The following is a 16,106-nucleotide window of genomic DNA, read 5'->3' on the forward strand; positions in this document are numbered from 1 at the left end:
ACATCAGGTTTCAGTGAAAGCTAGCGTATTGGTTTTCAAAAGAGTCTAAACCAGCATTGATGGGCCTTGCTTGTGCATCTGCTTATCAGTATGTCAAGCACAGAAGGTCTGAATATTGCTTCAAACAGGCTTTGCAAGGCCCCCATTCACATCAAGCATACAGAAGATCAGCTGGCTTAATCAGAAGAACAATCTGAATTAATTTATTTATTTTGCCAAGTAGTTTGCATATACAAGGAATTTTTCTTGGTGAGTACACACATGTATGACATGTATAATATAGAATAAAGAATAATAAAGTAAGAATTTAAAGCTGTAATTCTGCCAGCTGCTACAACAGCGATTTTCAAATTTTTTTTTTCTTCAAGCAACCCATGTTTTGTCCATTGATTTTTATCATGACCCAGGCCCCAAAAACAAATATACTACATTATAAAAATAAATATAATTGAAGTTGGCCTGTTTGTTTCTTGACACCACTATTAACAACTTTCAGAATTAGGATGAATCTCATTTCTCTGTTTTGCCTAGGGGTAGGGATCTCAGGTCTTGTTGAGAAATAAGCTCCCAAATGTCAATATTTCTCTTTTAACACCTATGATCACATATGCACTAACATATTAATCTTACATTAATACAGTTTTAATGCATTATGATATATACTATTCATCCCAGGCAAACACTGATGTCTAATTACACTCACTGATATTGCTAATTAATTTCTACTTCCTTATTAAATGCTAAAACAATTACATTGAGTTCCTGACCTTATTACTGCATCCAAGGTGGAACTAAAGATAAAAAGAAGCTGAATTCAGGTTCATGTGTTCATAGAAGAGTTAGAAGTGAGTGTTAATATATGATTGCTGATCACTTCTAAAAGTGTATGATGTTATAAATTTACGCCAAGCCCAGCAGTGCTCTTATTTCTGCAACCAACTTAAGAGCACCACTAGTTGCCCAAGAAGCAGACACGTACACAGTTAGACCCTTTTGGTGCTCAAGCACCTGCCCTTTTGCCCTAGATGAGACAAATGCCCTTTCTGTTGGAGCCCAATTTTTTTCTTCATTCATCAATATTTCAACAACAAAATTAAATATAGCCGCAAGCGGCGATTTACGGCTTCCTCGCTTTCTATGCAATGCATTTGCTTACTTTTGCCACTTTGAGATCATACACAACATTGCATACTCACTGCTGACTTAGGAGATCCAAAATTTCTGATTTTGATCTGTCTGTGAGCCTCAAGCACTATTGCTAAGCATTATGAGATGGGTGGTGGATTATTCACAGTGCAACACTGCCATTTGGTGGTGGTGTGTTGTACTGGACCTTCTGGATCAAACCAAGCAGTGCTGTTGGAGCTTTACCCACATACATTTGAACATGAACTACAATCTGAATTATGACCTGATATGCACATATTTGGTATCAGCAGAATCACAAGAACCTGAACCTTAATGATTATTAACAAAAATGTGGAATTCCATTACTGCATGGCATCCAGATGCTACTAAAAGAAGTCTGTGACTTGCCTTAAAAATATCACACATGAACAGCTGTAACTCAAAAATGCTTTTGTCAAATGTTATGAAACGTCACAAGCTTCTTTCATATGAGCTCCAAAACAAATCATTACATTTTGTTAATAATAAGATAAGACAAGATAATCCTTGGATGATGGGCTCTCAGCACTCTTCACTGCACAGTGTGTATCAGTCTGTCACTGCCTGAGAGACAGTGGGTAGCACCGACCTCAGTATAACCCATGCATCACTACTTACAGCATATATTCAATAAGTATGTATGTATATGCTATACAGGTACACATATACAGCTTGTGTGTGTGTGTATATATATATATATATATATATATATATATATATATATATATATATATATATATATATATATATATATATATATATATATTCATATTAATATGTTATATCATTTTGTAAATGTTGGAAAAATATATATTTTAAATATAGCCGCAAGCGGCAATGGCATGGTCCTAACACGAATGGGCCCAATGGCAAAAATGGCACTATGAGCCAACGATGAGGCCTTAGGAAGCATGGGCCTGTTTGGCCAAACAAGTGAAAATTGGGTGTAAGGTATTGTTATAGATGTTGTTGTAATGTATAGCAAAAGACATGGTATGACTGATGCGCACTGTTTTCAATTATGATAAATATTTATGTTCATATGTTATGACTTTTCACTTGTGCAGATAAATAGGATCTCAATAATGTAGATGAAAAAAAGCAATATATAGTCTTAGAGTGCCACCTGCTGGTGAAAGCATTTACTATTGTCCTCAAGGGCTGCTGAAAGTCATTCACATTTAGACTTTTTAATAGCCTACTGCACTTTGAACACGGGGAGAACACACCAACTCCTCACAGACAGTCACCCGGAGCGGGAATCGAACCCACAACCTCCAGTCCCCTGGAGCTGTGTGACTGCGACACTACCTGTTGCGCCACCGTGCCGCCCGGATCTCAATAATGTAGATTGAAATGAAAGTATTTACTATTGTCCACAAGGGCTCCTGAAAGTCATTCATATATGGTTATGGATATATGGATACATATATGGTATCAGAGGAATCCTAAGGACCTGAACTTTAATTATTGATAATAAAATGCGGAACATTCATCACTATGTGGCTTACAGGCCCCTCCCAATTACAGAAATCCAGCATGAACACAGAAACTGCACATAACATGTAATTGTCTAATTGTAGCTCTCCCTTTTGATGGATTTGTCTCATATTGTACAGGCTCCTTCAGGGTAAGACTCTACATATGTATGTAAATTGTGGTCTTGATTGGGCTTCATTTGTTTGGGTTACAGCTGAAAGAATGTAAAAACTCAGCACGCTTCGACTAATTGATTTATTGTTTCAATAGTTTGTCCAAATGTTGTACTTTTTTGGATAATTATTTACCTACAGACTCTGCAGATTCCAACAAAGTCAATTGTTTTGGAATAGAGCCAAATTCCACGGACTAGTTCGAAAAAGTTCAATTTTGAACAACTGGCTATTGTGAAAAAACGATGTATTTTTTGACAACACTTGCAATTACAAAGTTGTTAGGCCCTCTGCAGAGTATACAAAGCTCCAAACTGCGTGTCGATATGCTTAATTTTTGCTTAGATATATCACATTTTCTTGATATAGCGCCACCTAGTGGCTATCGTTACGTAATTTTTTATGCACTTAGGAAGTGCCCCCAGGAACATACCAGTCAAATTTCATGATGATTGGAACTTGTTAAGGTGGTCAAACAGCTGTTGAAATCTATTTGGCCGATGACGATCACAATTTTGTCCGAATCGCGTTGTCCTTAATTTTCCACTTATAGCTTTGCCAATAGAAGCAGCATGCCAAAGGACGGTCCGAACAGCCTTGCGGATGCTGAGATATACACTTGTAGCTTTTACAGCGCCCCCTATATGAATATTGGCACTTCCTTTGACTTGGTACCTCAGAATCATGCGTGTAAATCGAATTTCCAATTTGAACACATTTGAGTAAAGTATACAATTATTATGAATTTTCAAGTAAAACAGACGAAGAGCCGAAGAGGTTCATTTGCATATGGCGGCCATTTTGAATCCGAATTCTAAAATTTTTTGGATAATTATTAACCTCCAGACTCTTACAAACAATTTGGCACCATGCTCAAGAGAATTGGACAAAAATCCACAGACTAGTTCGCAAAAGTAGGTTTTGCAAATTATGCAAATTAGCTAAAAATCTAAGTAGGCGGAACTAAATGGTCCAAATTGCAAAATATATTGTCTGATTCCAAGGAATCAGCGAAAAAAAAAAAATTCGTCTCTACGCCTCACGGTTTAGGAGATATTGACCTAAACGCGTTTTATTGCTCTATAGCGCCACCCTTAGGCCAAAAAGTGTCACTTTTATTGGCTGAGTCATTTAACGGGTTCCCTATCAGTCTGCCAAGTGTGGTGTTTCTAGGCCTTACGGTTTATGCTCCACGTTGCGTTTTAGCCAAGAAAAAGAATAATAAATATAGCCGCAAGCGGCAATTAACGGGGTTCTCGCTTAACAGGCCTGTTTTGAAGCAATAGGCCTACATCGCTGACATGCTACCTTTAAAAGCATTTCTATAAGTAGAATCTGAAATTTGAACCCATTTGAGTAAAGTATGAAGGAGTTAGAGATGTTCAAGTAAAACCTGTGATAAGCTGAAGAGGTTCATTTGCATATGGCGGCCATCTTGAATCAAAATGTCAACATTCGTTCTATAATTACCTAGGGTCAGACTCATGTGAACGTTTTGGCACCAAGCTCAAGGGAATTGGTCAAAAATTCAAAGACTTATTGACAAAAGTATATTTTGCAAATTATGCAAATTAGCTCAAAATCTAAGTGGGCTGAGCTAAATGATCCAATAGCAAATTAGTTTGTCTAAAGCCAAGGAATAAGGGAAAAAAAAAGATTTCATCTATAGGCCTTATGGTGTAGGAGATATAGACCTCAATGCTTTTCCCTTTGCTATAGCGCCACCATCTGGCCAAAGAGTGTCATTTTCCTTGGCTGAGTCATTTCACACCTGCTGGATGTTGCTGCCAAGGGAGGTGTTTCTGGGCCTTATGGTCTTTGCTCCACATTGCATTTTGCATAATGTCTCAGAGCCACTGTAGTTCAACAGCACAATGTATAGTTTTAGACTGCCATCTGCTGGTGAGAAATAACTACTTTCACATATATTTAGCTCTGCCATGAATGCACATATAGAAACATTTGAGCGTGTAATCCTATGTGGATATTTACTTAACATGGACATATGTGGTATTAGCTGAATCCTAAGGATCCGAACTTTAATACTGATCAAAAAACTGTTGCCTTGCGCCCAATGATTCCAGGTAGGCTCTGGACCCAACGTGACCCTGAACTGGATAAGCGGTTACAGATAATGAATGAATGAATGAATGAAAAAATTGTTGCACTTTTATTACTATGTAGCTTACAGGCCCCTCACAATAAGAGAGATCTAGCATGTATTCCACAAGTCAAATATATGCTATATGTGTACACTAATATACACCTATAACTCAAAAACGCTTTCCCCAAAAATTTTAAAACTTCACATGCTTGATCAGACTGAGGAGCAGATGTCATAATTAAGTTGGTGTGCCACTGCATTCCTAGATGGCGCTATAACATAAAAAAGCCAATTTAATCAGTTTTTGTCCAATTGTAGTGCCCCCTTTTTGTAAATTTTGATCATATTGTACATACTTCTTCAGGGTAGGACCATACATAAGTATGTCAAGGTTGGTCTTGATTAGACTTAATTTGTTTGAGTTATAGCTAAAAGAATGTTTAAAGCTCCACACGCTTCAATTAATTGTTTTATTACAACAAAAGTTTGTCCAAATGTTGAACTTTTTTTCATAATTATTTACCTACAGACTCTGCAGATTCCAACAAGGTCAACTGTTTGGGAATATCGCAAAATTCCACGGACTAGTTCGAAAACCTTCAATTTTGAACATTTGGAAACTGAGAAAAAGCAAAGCATTTTTTGACAACACTTGCAATTACAAAGTTGTTAGGCCCTCTGCAGAGTATAAAAAGAAGCAAACTGCGTGTCAATATGTTTAATTTTCACAGAGATATATAATATTTTCTTGATATAGCGCCCCCTAGTGGCTATCGTTATGACAATTTTTCTGCTCTTAGGGAGGCCTCCCAGGGACATACCAGTCAAATCCCATGATGATTGGACCTTGTTAAGGTTGTCAAACAGCTGCTGACAGCTGATTGGTCGATGACGATCACAATTTTGCCCGAATCGAGTTGTCCTTAATTTTCCCTCTACAGCCTTGCCCATAGAAGCAGCGTGCCAAGCGGCGGTCCAATCCGCCTTACGGATGCTGAGATATAAATTTGAAGCATTTACAGCGCCCCCTATATGAATATTGGCTTCTCCTTTTACGTGCTACCTCAGAATCATGTCTGAAAGTAGAATATGAAACGTAAACACATTTGAGTAAAGCATGAATTTGTTATAGATTTTTAAGTAAAACATAAAATAAGCCGAAAAGGTTCATTTGCATATGGCGGCCATCTTGAATCGAAATTTCAAATTTTTATTGATAATTATTAAGCTACAGACTCCTGCGAACATTTTGACACCAAGCTCAAGAAAATTGTACAAAAATCCACGGAGGAGTACACAAAAGTAGGTTTTGCAAATTATGCAAAATAGCAAAAAATCTAAGTAGGCGGAGCTTAGTGGTTGTATGTACCTTTTTGATTCGGCAGGACCCAAGGAATCAGGGAAAAAAAAGATTTCGTCTCTACGCCACACGGGGTGGAAAATCTTTTAATGAAAGCGTTTTCCTTCGCTGTAGCGCCACCTTGAGGCCAATTGGGCTGATATTTTGCGCCTGAGTAGCGAGACCGACTACTACCTATTGACCAAGTCTCAAGTCTCTAGGCCTTACGGTTTGGGCTGTGCGATTCGTTTTATGGCAGAAAAAGAAAAAGAATAATAATAATAATAATAATAACAAATTAAAATCAGAACAAACACAATAGGGTTTCAAGCACTTCGTGCTCGAACCCCTAAATATAGCCGCAAGCGACAATTAACGGGGTTCTCGCAGAATAGGCCTGTTTGGAAAAAATAGGCCTACATCGCTGATATGGTATCCTTAAGATCATGTCCTTAAGTAGAATCTGAAATTTGAACCCATTTGAATAAAATATGGAGGAGTTACAGACGTTCAAGTAAAACATACGATAAGCCGAAGAGGTTCATTTGCACATGGCAGCCTTCTTGAATCGAAATGTCAACATTCATTCTATAATTATACATGGTCAGACTCTTGTGAACGTTTTGGCACAAAGCTCAAGAGAATTGGACAAAAATTCACAGACTTGTGGAAAGAAGTAAGTTTAGCTAATTATGCATATTTGCTCAAAATCTAAGTGGGCGGAGGTAAATGGTCCAAATGGCAGATTAGTTTGAATTAAGCCAAGGAATCAGGGAAAAAAAAGATTTCGTCTCTAGGCCTTACGGTGTAGGAGATATAGACCTAAACGCGTATCCCTTTTCTATATCGCCACCATCTGGCCAAAGAGTGTCATTTTCCTTGGCTGAGTCATGTCATACCTGCTGTACCTTGCTGGCAAGTGAAGTGTTTCTGGACCTTATGGTCTTTGCTCAACATTGCATTTTGCCTCAGATCCACTGTAGTTCAACATCACAATGTATAGTCTTATATGAGAAAGCTGTTATTTCTCACCAGCAGATGGCAGTCTGTTTGGATCAGAAATATTTCACAAACAGAAATATTTGAGCGTGTACTCCTATGTGGATAATTACCTTACATGGGCATATGTGGTATCAGCTGAATCCTAAGGATCTGAACTTTAATAATTATCAAAAAAAACTTGCACTTCTATTACTATGTAACTTACAGGCCCCTCCCAAAAAGAGAGATCCAGCATGTATTCCACAAGTCAAATGTATGCTATATATGTACACATATATACACCTATAACTCAAAAACGCTTTCACCAAAAATTTCAAAATTTCACAAGCTTGATAAGCCTGAGGAGCAGATGTCATAATTAAAATGTGGTGCCACTGCGATCCTAGATGGCGCTATAACACAAAAAAAACTTTTTAATAAGTTATTGTCCAATTGTAGCGCCCCCTTTGGGTGGATTTAGGCCATAATAGACATGCTCCTTCAGGGTATGGTCTTACATAATCCTATAAAGTTTGGTCTGGATTGGGCTTCTTTTCTTGGAGTTATAGATGAAAGAATCTATAAAGCAGCTCACACTTCAGTTTATTGACATGTTGTAACAACACAATGTTAAAAAGTCATAGTTTTTTTAAAGATTGTTTACCTACAGACTCCACAGATTCCAACAAGACCAATTGTTTGGGAATAGCATCAGATTCCACGGACTAGTTCGAAAACCTCATCTTTCAAACAACTGGCCACTGAGAAAAAACAATACATTTCTTGACAATACTTGCTATTACAAAGTTGTTAGGCAATACACAGAGTACAGAGTCCAGCAAACTGCATGTCAATATGCTTAATTTTCGCTGAGATATTACATATTTTCTTGTTATAGCGCCCCCTAGTGGCTATCGTTACGAAACGTCTTCTGCTCTTAGGAAGTGCCACCATGGACATGCCAGTCAAATTTCATAATGATTGACCTTTGTCAAGCTTGTCAGGGAGCTGCTGAGTTCTGATTGGCCGATGATGTTACAATTTGGCGAGTATCGACTTGTCCTTTATTTTCCACTTAGAGCCTTGCCTAATGCAGCTGTATGCCAAGTGGCGGACCGATCGGACTTGCGGATGCTGAGATATGAATTTCTAGTATTTAGAGCGCCCCCTATGTGAATTTTCGCACCACCGACGACGTGCTACCTCAAAATCATGTCCCTAAGCAGAATCTGAAATTGCAACCTATTTGAGTAAAGTATGCAGGAGTAACAGCTGTTCATGTAAAAAGGGCGATAAGCCGATAAGGTTCATTTGCATATGCCAGCTACATTGAAATGAAATGTCAACGTTTTTTTGATGATTATTAAGTTTCAGACTCCTGCGAACGTTTTGACACCAAGCTCAAGAAAATTGGACAAAAATCCACGGACTAGTACGCAAAAGTAGGTTTTGCAAATTATGCAAAATAGCAAAAAATCTAAGTGGGCGGAGCTTAGTGGTTGTATCGACCTTTTTGATTCGGCAGGACTCAAGGAATCAGGGGGAAAAAAAAATTCGTCTCTACGCCTCACGTGGTAGAAGCCCCGTAAGAAAAGGTGTTGTCCTTCGCTGTAGCGCCCCCATGAGGCCAATCAGTCTGATTTTTTGCGCCTGAGTAGCGGGAGGGTTTACTACCTACTGGCCAAGCCTCAAGTCTGTACGCCTTACGGTTTGGGCTGTGCGATCACTTTTAGTGCAGAAAAAGAACCGGAAGAATAATAAATATAGCCGCAAGCGGCAATTAACGGGGTTCTCGCTTAACAGGCCTCTTTGGAAGCAATAGGCCTACATTGCTGACATGCTACCTTTAAAAGCATTTCTATAAGTAGAATCTGAAATTTGAACCCATTTGAGTAAAGTATGAAGGAGTTAGAGATGTTCAAGTAAAACCTGTGATAAGCTGAAGAGGTTCATTTGCATATGGCGGCCATCTTGAATCAAAATGTCAACATTCGTTCTATAATTACCTAGGGTCAGACTCATGTGAACGTTTTGGCACCAAGCTCAAGGGAATTGGTCAAAAATTCAAAGACTTATTGACAAAAGTATATTTTGCAAATTATGCAAATTGGCTCAAAATCTAAGTGGGCTGAGCTAAATGATCCAATAGCAAATTAGTTTGTCTAAAGCCAAGGAATAAGGGAAAAAAAAAGATTTCATCTATAGGCCTTACGGTGTAGGAGATATAGACCGCAATGCTTTTCCCTTTGCTATAGCGCCACCATCTGGCCAAAGAGTGTCATTTTCCTTGGCTGAGTCATTTCACACCTGCTGGATGTTGCTGCCAAGGGAGGTGTTTCTGGGCCTTATGGTCTTTGCTCCACATTGCATTTTGCATAATGTCTCAGAGCCACTGTAGTTCAACAGCACAATGTATAGTTTTAGACTGCCATCTGCTGGTGAGAAATAACTACTTTCACATATATTTAGCTCTGCCATGAATGCACATATAGAAACATTTGAGCGTGTAATCCTATGTGGATATTTACCTAACATGGACATATGTGGTATTAGCTGAATCCTAAGGATCCGAACTTTAATACTGATCAAAAAACTGTTGCCTTGCGCCCAATGATTCCAGGTAGGCTCTGGACCCAACGCGACCCTGAACTGGATAAGCGGTTACAGATAATGAATGAATGAATGAATGAAAAAATGGTTGCACTTTTATTACTATGTAGCTTACAGGCCCCTCACAATAAGAGAGATCTAGCATGTATTCCACAAGTCAAATATATGCTATATGTGTACACCAATATACACCTATAACTCAAAAACGCTTTCCCCAAAAATTTTAAAACTTCACATGCTTGATCAGACTGAGGAGCAGATGTCATAATTAAGTTGGTGTGCCACTGCATTCCTAGATGGCGCTATAACATAAAAAAGCCCATTTAATCAGTTTTTGTCCAATTGTAGCGCCCCCTTTTTGTAAATTTTGATCATATTGTACATACTTCTTCAGGGTAGGACCATACATAATTATGTCAAGGTTGGTCTTGATTAGACTTAATTTGTTTGAGTTATAGCTAAAAGAATGTTTAAAGCTCCACACGCTTCAATTAATTGTTTTATTACAACAAAAGTTTGTCCAAATGTTGAACTTTTTTTCATAATTATTTACCTACAGACTCTGCAGATTCCAACAAGGTCAACTGTTTGGGAATATCGCAAAATTCCACGGACTAGTTTGAAAACCTTCAATTTTGAACATTTGGAAACTGAGAAAAAGCAAAGCATTTTTTGACAACACTTGCAATTACAAAGTTGTTAGGCCCTCTGCAGAGTATAAAAAGAAGCAAACTGCGTGTCAATATGTTTAATTTTCACAGAGATATATAATATTTTCTTGATATAGCGCCCCCTAGTGGCTATCGTTATGACAATTTTTCTGCTCTTAGGGAGGCCTCCCAGGGACATACCAGTCAAATCCCATGATGATTGGACCTTGTTAAGGTTGTCAAACAGCTGCTGACAGCTGATTGGTCGATGACGATCACAATTTTGCCCGAATCGAGTTGTCCTTAATTTTCCCTCTACAGCCTTGCCCATAGAAGCAGCGTGTCAAGCGGCGGTCCAATCCGCCTTACGGATGCTGAGATATAAACTTGAAGCATTTACAGCGCCCCCTATATGAATATTGGCTTCTCCTTTTACGTGCTACCTCAGAATCATGTCTGAAAGTAGAATATGAAACGTAAACACATTTGAGTAAAGCATGAATTTGTTATAGATTTTTAAGTAAAACATAAAATAAGCCGAAAAGGTTCATTTGCATATGGCGGCCATCTTGAATCGAAATTTCAAATTTTTATTGATAATTATTAAGCTACAGACTCCTGCGAACATTTTGACACCAAGCTCAAGAAAATTGTACAAAAATCCACGGAGGAGTACACAAAAGTAGGTTTTGCAAATTATGCAAAATAGCAAAAAATCTAAGTAGGCGGAGCTTAGTGGTTGTATGTACCTTTTTGATTCGGCAGGACCCAAGGAATCAGGGAAAAAAAAGATTTCGTCTCTACGCCACACGGGGTGGAAAATCTTTTAATGAAAGCGTTTTCCTTCGCTGTAGCGCCACCTTGAGGCCAATTGGGCTGATATTTTGCGCCTGAGTAGCGAGACCGACTACTACCTATTGACCAAGTCTCAAGTCTCTAGGCCTTACGGTTTGGGCTGTGCGATTCGTTTTATGGCAGAAAAAGAAAAAGAATAATAATAATAATAATAACAAATTAAAATCAGAACAAACACAATAGGGTTTCAAGCACTTCGTGCTCGAACCCCTAATAATAAATATAGCCGCAAGCGGCGATTTACGGCTTCCTCGCTTTGTAGGCAATAAATTTGCTTACGTTTGCCACTTTGATATAATACACAACATTGCATACTCTCTGCTGACTTAAGACATCCAAAATTTCTGATTTTGATCTGTCTGTGAGGCTCAAGCACTATTGCTAAGCATTATGAGATGGGTGGTGGATTATTCACAGTGCAACACTGCCATCTGGTGGTGGTGTGTTGTACTGGACCTTGTGGATCAAACCAAGCAGTGCTGTTGGAGCTTTACCCACATACATTTGAACATGAACTACAATCTGAATTATGACCTGATATGCACATATTTGGTATCAGCAGAATCACAAGAACCTGAACCTTAAGGATTATTAACAAAAATGTGGAATTCCATTACTGCATGGCATCCAGATGCTACTAAAAGAGTTCTGTGACTTGCCTTAAAAATATCATACATGAACAGCAGTAACTCAAAAATGCTTTTGTCAAATGTTATGAAACGTCACAAGCTTCTTTCATATGTGCGCCAAAACAAATCATTACATTTTGTTAAAAATAAGATAAGACAAGATAATCCTTGGATGATGGGCTCTCAGCCCTCTTCACTGCACAGTGTGTATCAGTCTGTCACTGCCTGAGAGACAGTTGGTAGCACCGACTTCAGTATACACCATGCATCACTACTTACAACATATGCCCAATAAGTATGTATGTATATGCTATACAGGTACACATACACAGCTTGTGTGTATGTGTATATATATATATATATATATATATATATATATATATATATATATATATATATATTCATATGTTATATCAATTTGGAAATGTTGGAAAAATATTTATTTTAATTATTATTTTCATTATTTACTACTGTTGTCTCTTAGTAAAGCTATTTGAATCTGAGAGAGAGAGAGAGAGAAAGAGAGAGAGAGATAAGAGGCAGAGAGCATGTCAGAAGGAATAGGATGGAAGGGGGAAGGGTGACTCTTCAATAATGCCTTTGAATACATTGCTGAGAATAACTCACATATGTTTGACTGCGAACTAGTCTGTGCTTAATGACTTAATATGGACATATGTGGTATCAGCAGAATCACAAGAACCTGAAGTTTAATAATTATCAAAAAAAAGTTGAAATTTCTTTACTGCGTGGCATCCAGGCTCTGCTTAGCACTGGTGTGTAACTTGCATTCTAAACATGACACATAAACAGCTGTAAGTCAAAAATGCTTTTGCCAAATGTTATGAAAAAACACAAGCTTCTTTCATATGTGCTTCAGAACAGATCAATACGTTTTGTTGGTACTGCATCCTTAGGTGGCGCTATAACAAATTAAAAACTTATTTTTAAGCATTTTTTCCAATTGTAGCGCCCCCTGTACGTGCATTTTGATCATAATTGATACACTTCTTCAGAGTAATACCTTGCACATGTGTACCCATTTTGGTTTGATTTGGGTAAAGTTTGAATGAGTTATAGCTAAAAGAGTGCATCGAGCTCCGCCCACTCATGTTTGTTGACGTACTGCAGCAACAGCGTGTCCAAATCTAAACATTTTTTTAATAATTGTATACCTACAGGCAATACACTTTGCAATGAGACCAATTGTGTGTTGATAGGACCAAAACTCACGGACTAGTACGATAAATTCCATAATCACATACCTGACAATTGAAGAAAATCTATAATTTTTTTCTAAATAGTTGCAATTGCAATATTGTTAGACACTAGGTAGGGTGTCTTATGAAACTATTAACATGTCGATAGATTAAATTTTCACTGAGATATTTCATATTTCATGTTTAAAAAATAAATTGCGCCCCCTTGTGACTATCAACACGAAAATTTTTCTGCAAATACAAAGTGTGTCCATGAACATACCATGCAAATGCCATGATGATTGGGCATTGTTAAGCCTGTCAAAAAAATTATGAAAAAAAACTGAACTTTGATTGGCTGTTGACATCGTTAAACGTGCCCATATTGAGTCGTCCTCAATTTCCCATATGTAGGCTTGCTGACAGAACCAGCATGCCAAATGTCAACTTAATTGGCCTTGTAGATCCTGAGATATTAGCCAAAAGACATTGTTAGCTATAACAGCGCCCCCTATAATATTTCATGCAACAGCAAATGCATGCTACCTCAGAATCATGTCTAGAAGCAACGTGTGAAAGATCATCAGATTTGAGTTAAGCATGAAGGAGTTACAGATGTTTGAGTAAAATTTGCAATTCACGGTACACATTCATTTGCATATGTCGGCCATCTTGTTTTGAAATGTCAGGATGTTTGTAATAATTATTGACCAGCTCACTCCTGTGAACGTTTTGACACCAAGGTCATGGGGATCAGACAAAAATCCAGGGACTAGTTCGCGAAAATAGATTTTGCAAATTATGCTAATTAGCAAAAAATCTAAGTGGGCGGAGCTTAGTGGTTCTATGTACCTTTTTGATTCATCGGGACCCAAGGATCATGAAGAAAAAAAAATTTCGTCTCTACTCCACACGGCGTGGAAAATCCTTTAATGAAAGCGTTTTCTGTCGCTGTAGCGCCCCCTTGAGGCCAATCAGGCTGATATTTTGCGCCTGAGTAGCGGGAGGGTTTACTATCTTTTGACCAAGTACCAAGTCTGTAGGCCTTACGGTTTGGGCTGTGCGATCCGTTTTAAGGCAGAATTTTTGTTCGGAATAATAATAATAATAATAATAATAATAAAAATCAGAACAAAAACAATAGGCTTCCTTTGCACGTTGTGCTCGGAAGCCTAAATATAGCCGCAAGCGGCGATTTACAGCTTCCTCGCTGTCCATGCAATGCATTTGCTTACTTTTGCCACTTTGAGATCATACACAACATTGCATACTCACTGCTGACTTAGGAGATCCAAAATTTCTGATTTTGATCTGTCTGTGAGCCTCAAGCACCATTGCTAAGCATTATGAGATGGGTGGTGGATTATTCACAGTGCAACACTGCCATCTGGTGGTGATGTTTTGTACTGGACCTTATAGATCAAACCAAGCAGTGCTGTTGGAGCTTTACCCACATACATTTGAACATGAACTACAATCTGAATTATGACCTGATATGCACATATCAGCAGAATCACAAGAACCTGAACCTTAATGATTATTAAAATAATGTGGAATTCCATTACTGCATGGCATCCAGATGCTACTAAAAGAGGTCTGTGACTTGCCTTAAAAATATCACACATGAACAGCTGTAACTAAAAAATGCTTTTGTCAATTGTTATGAAACGTCACAAGCTTCTTTCATATGTGCTCCAAAACAAATCATTACATTTTGTTAATAATAAGATAAGATAATCCTTGGATGATGGGCTCCCAGCCCTCTTCACTGCACAGTGTGTATCAGTCTGTCACTGCCTGAGAGACAGGGGGTAGCACTGACCTCAGTATAACCCATGCATCACTACTTACAACATATACACAATAAGTATGTATGTATATGCTATACAGGTACACATGTACAGCTTGTGTATATATATATATATATATTCATATGTTACATCAATTTGTAAATGTTGGAAAAATATATATTTTAATTATTATTTTTATTATTAACTACTGTTGTCTCTTAGTAAAGCTATTAGAATCTGTGAGAGCGAATGAGAGAGAGAGAGAGAGAGAGAGAGAGAGAGAGAGAGAGAGAGAGAGAGATAAGAGGCAGAGAGCATGTCAGAAGGAATAGGAGGGAAGGGGGGAAGGGGGACTCTTCAATAATGCCTTTGAATACATTGCTGAGAATAACTCACATATGTTTGACCGCGAACTAGTCTGTGCTTAATGACTTAATATGGACATATGTGGTATCAGCAGAATCACAAGAACCTGAACTTTAATAATTATCAAAAAAAAGTTGAAATTTCATTACTGCGTGGCATCCAGGCTCTGCTTAGCACTGGTGTGTAACTTGCATTCTAAACATGACACAAAGAGCTGTAAGTCAAAAATGCTTTTGCCAAATGTTATGAAAAAACACAAGCTTCTTTCATATGTGCTTCAGAACAGATCAATACATTTTGTTGGTACTGCATCCATAGGTGGCGCTATAACAAATTAAAAAACATATTTTTAAGTAGTTTTTCCAATTCTAGCGCCCCCTGTATGTGCATTTTGATCATAATTGATACACTTCTTCAGAGTCATACCATGCACATGTGTACCAATTTTGGTTTGATTTGAGTGAAGTTTGAATGAGTTATAGCTAAAAGAGTGCATTGGGCTCCGCCCACTTGTGTTCGTTGACGTATTGCAGCAACAGCGTGTCCAAATCTAAACATTTTTTTGATAATTATTTACCTACAGGCAATACACTTTGCAATGAGACAAATTGTGTGATGATAGGATCAAAACTCACGGACTAGTACGATAAATTCCATAATCACATACCTGACAATTGAAGAAAATCTATAATTTTTTTCTAAATAGTTGCAATTGCAATATTGTTAGACACTAGGTAGAGTATATTATGAAATTATTAACATGT

The 16,106-nt window shown here is 37.8% G+C and overlaps 1 protein-coding gene across 5 annotated transcripts in view; it reads right to left on the minus strand.

The window, feature by feature from the left end:
- Positions 1–16,106, minus strand: part of nrf1 (nuclear respiratory factor 1) — an 81,896-nt gene that overhangs the window by 40,805 nt on the left and 24,985 nt on the right. The window lies entirely within an intron of this gene.

This window comes from Hoplias malabaricus, chromosome 4, assembly GCF_029633855.1.
Source record: "Hoplias malabaricus isolate fHopMal1 chromosome 4, fHopMal1.hap1, whole genome shotgun sequence".
NCBI lineage: Eukaryota > Metazoa > Chordata > Actinopteri > Characiformes > Erythrinidae > Hoplias > Hoplias malabaricus.